Raw genomic sequence first — 4,158 nt, forward strand, 5'->3', positions numbered from 1 at the left:
GGCCTGTAGTTTTCTTTCTTGGTTATATCTTTACCTGGTTTTGGTATCAGGATGATGTTTGCTTCGTAGAATGTGTTTGGAAGCATGGGATAATTCCAAGTTTTTTAATTTGTTGAGACTTGATTTGTGTCCTAATATGTGATCTATCCTGGAGAATGATCCATGTGCTGATGAGAAGAATGAATATTCTGAGGTTGTTGGATGGAATGTTCTGTAGACATCTGCCAAGTCCAATTGGTCTAGAGTATTGTTTAGATCTTGTGTTTCTCTGCTGATTCTTTGCCTAGATGATCTGTCCAATATTGACAGTGGGGTGTTCAGGTCCCCTGCTATTATGGTATTAGTGTCTATTTCCTTCTTTAGGTCTAATAGAGTTTGTTTTATAAATCTGGCTGCTCCAACATTGGGTGTGTATATATTTATGATTGTTATGTCTTCTTGATGGATGAATCCTTTTATCATTACGTAGTGTCCCTCGTTGTCTCTTTTTACAGTTTTTAAAGTCTATTTTATCAGATATAAGAATAGCTGCTCCAGCTCGTAAATCTTTTTCAATCCTTTTACTCTTCGTCTGTTTGGATATTAATAAAGATAATTCAATGCCAATTCAGACACTGCTTCAAAAAACAAATGTAAGTGTTTAACAATGCTAAAGAACTGGTAAAATCTCAGTTTATTTATTTATTTACTTTTTAAAGATGACCAGTAAGGGGATCTTAACCCTTGACTTTGTGTTGTAAGCACCATGCTCAGTCAGTGAGCTAACTGGCCATCCCTATATGGAATCCGAACCCGGCGCCTTGGTGTTATCAGCACCACCCTCTCCTGAGTGAGCCACGGGCCGGCCCTTAAATCTGAGTTTAAAGTCATTACTAGGCTAAAAAAAACAAAGCAAGTTCTGCAAATTCTCATAACTTCATCAATTCATTAAAAATGCCTTAAGAAAAATTATTTAAAAGGTGGCTTTTTATCAAATTATTAAAAAGATATTGCCAAGCTAAATTTGGATAATATTATACTTGTTTTGGATTTAGAAATAACAGATTTAAGAGCAACTCCAGTGATTATCCCCTGAATTTTAAATTTTCTGAAATTAAGAAATAGGAAACTTCGAGGGCTACATATGTTAGAACTCATACAATGCATGAACGAAAAATTAATTTCTCCACTTGAACTGACTAAAAATAAAATTGTAATAAAAAATAGAGACCTGGTGCTTTAAAACATTTTAGCATTTCTAGCTGTATGTGAGGAGACAAATGGCACTTACAAAGGAGAAATGCATAATGAAGAATTGTTTCTAGAAGTAAATGTGGAATGGGCCATATTACTATGAACATGAGACTTCAAGTATTTAATATATGTGGAATATAGACAAAAATATAGCTAGTGAAACACCCAGGTATCTACTACACAGTACCCTTTCCTTTAAAATTACCACACTTAAAAAATTCTAAAAATACATATAGGTGTTTCATGAAATCAATGTTGTTATAGAGTAACCCAAGTGTTGATAATTTGGTCATAATAAGCACAAATGGCTAGATTTCCTGAAAGCCTTTACAATCAAAAAGTAAATTAATTTAGGGTAAAAAACTAAAGATTTCAGGGCATACTGTCCTAAAAGTAAAACTTTTGCTTTGCAGGTTTTGTTAACTGGGAGTAGAGTGAGAGATAGGTACCTTGTGTATGTACATTCAAAGAGCCCAGGCCATAAGGAAAGCAATTCAATTTGGAAAGGGATGAGGAAGAGAAGGCGTAAAGCATGCAAACAAAAGGTGTTTGAAAAGCAACAAAGGGAAATAATTCAATTAAGCGTGTATTTGAGTGCATACTCTAGACAGAGATCAGAGACAGAACAAAGTATAAATAGTCCAAATAAACTCTCTAGAGAGTACTGAGACCTTGGCTTTCTGATTCGCCACATAAATTAAATAGGTCCCAACTATAGCAAACGGTTGGGTTCAGTGCTAGATCAGTCATGGTTAGAAGACGGCCAGAATTCAAACTGATCTCAAAGACCAAAGAACTAAGACTGTCCCAAAACCCCAGAGACAGCCAAAGTGCACAATCACTTTGCCAGCTGAAGAATGGAAGGACTGCTTTGGTCATGAGAGAGGAGGGAGCTGAAGACCAACCCCTTGCTAGCTGGGAGCCTTCCTCTTCTGTATAAAAGAGTTAATAATCACTTGCCTCAGAACTGCTATAGATCAAGTGAGATGCCATTTGTGTAGCATTAGTACAGTGGTGCCCCCTGAATAGGTGTTCTGTAAACTCTTTCACTGATTCCCACCCAGCAAACAAGCACACCGGTTTTGGGATAACCAACAAGAAAAAAATGGTAATGGAAACAACTAGGTAATAAAATCCTCAGTCCTTACTTACTCAACAGCAGGTTCCTTAAGAAACAGCCCACTCAAATTCTCTCTCTAGATGACTTAAATAAGATGAAAAAGGCGTTTTCAACTCCCAAACTTGAGTTCAAGAACAGCTGTCTGTGGCTGGCTCACCGTCAGCAGGAAGTAATAATGTTTAAAAATCAGAGGCCAACAGAGTCTCAGTCCCTACCCTATGAAGTAAAAGCTCATAGGTCAATTTTTTTCATAGTTTTAAAAATATACTCCTCATTCTCCTTTCCCTCCTTCTGCTCCATTCACCAAATGTTGGTACAACCAAACTACAGATTACATTCTAGAATAAAACTGCCCTAGTACCTACCACAGGAAGAACCAAACCAAAGATGAAAGCTGAAGACTGACTGCTGGCTCTCTCCCACATGCTCCTCCCTCCCCAATTTGACAAATGAAGTTTCTGTGGAGGGAACCAGTCATTTTCTAGCTCACATATTTGAAGAGAAATAGGAACTCTGTAAATGTTCTGAGAACAGAGTAAAAGGATTATCAACTAGCTTCAATTATACCAACTGATCTCATGCTCCTGTTACAAGCTTCTTCCCAGCATCTGAAATCTATTTCTGAAATCCAACCAAGGGCATTTTTAAAAATACATCTCCCTCCCTCATTCTCGCTCTCAAGCACACAATGAAATACATCCAGTGGTAAACACAGGTATTCACTGGCTTTCAGAATTCACACTCATCTAAAATCACACAACATATATGGACCTCAAGGACTAATAAACCATAGCCACCTATTTGACTCAACTGGTATCCTTCTCATTTGTTCTTCCAAAAAGTAAACTACTTAACTCTATAGTTCTCCCACCTTAACAGCTTACCAGTTATGAAGACATAACTACCATCACCATCATCTTTGTTGGAACTTATAAAGAGTTTACTTCCTCTGTTCCAGGCATCGTGCTAATAATCTTCACCTTAATCCATTTTACAAATGAAGATATTTATGGTTAAAGTTAACTGACTCCAAAATTCATGCTCTTAACCTTTTTACACTACATTACTGCCTCTCCTAATCTGTACCAAACCTCATGACCTCCATTTCCTATTTCGTGAATGGAAGGGATCAGATTAGGTAATCATGAACGTGCCTCCCATTTTCAGCACACCCAAATTCCACATACAAAATCACTGGGCACCTTAAGTACATAAACAAATAAGGATTTTTGTGTGCTGGGAACTAAACATAAAGATGAGAAGGAAGAACAATTCTTTTCACTCACCTAAATGGAAACTGCTTGGTGGAGGAAGCATTTCACTAATAAAAGACTGAAGGGAGAGGAAAAAGGGAGAGACATATGCCTGTTTAAAACTTTGTAGACTAACTCATAATTTTTTTTCCCCAAAACTTACGATTGCAGACCAATTTACAGATGTAACCTATTCTGTTTTTCCCAAGTAGTAGTTAACAGACTACAGAAAAAGTCAGCTGCACAATTACCCAGCAAGTAAAGCAACTCAACAGGCCAACACGTTCCTACTCACACCCAAATGGAAATGATCACAAGCTTGAGAAATAAGATGGGAATGGACACCCTTCTACACAAACACAGGCTTACATCCACCAACTGAATCTGCTGCCCAAAATATTTAGTTTCTGTTAAATAAGCCACAGAAACTTCTGAGAATGTTTTCCTCAAAATTCTACAAAAATCTGATTTAAAAAAAAAAGTCACACTTCAAAACCAATACCAAAACTTAAGAGTGCACATGGAGTCTTATACATTAAAAACTGCAGTAAA

This window comes from Galeopterus variegatus, unplaced genomic scaffold (genome assembly GCF_000696425.1).
Source record: "Galeopterus variegatus unplaced genomic scaffold, G_variegatus-3.0.2 Scaffold556, whole genome shotgun sequence".
NCBI classification, from domain to species: Eukaryota; Metazoa; Chordata; class Mammalia; order Dermoptera; family Cynocephalidae; genus Galeopterus; species Galeopterus variegatus.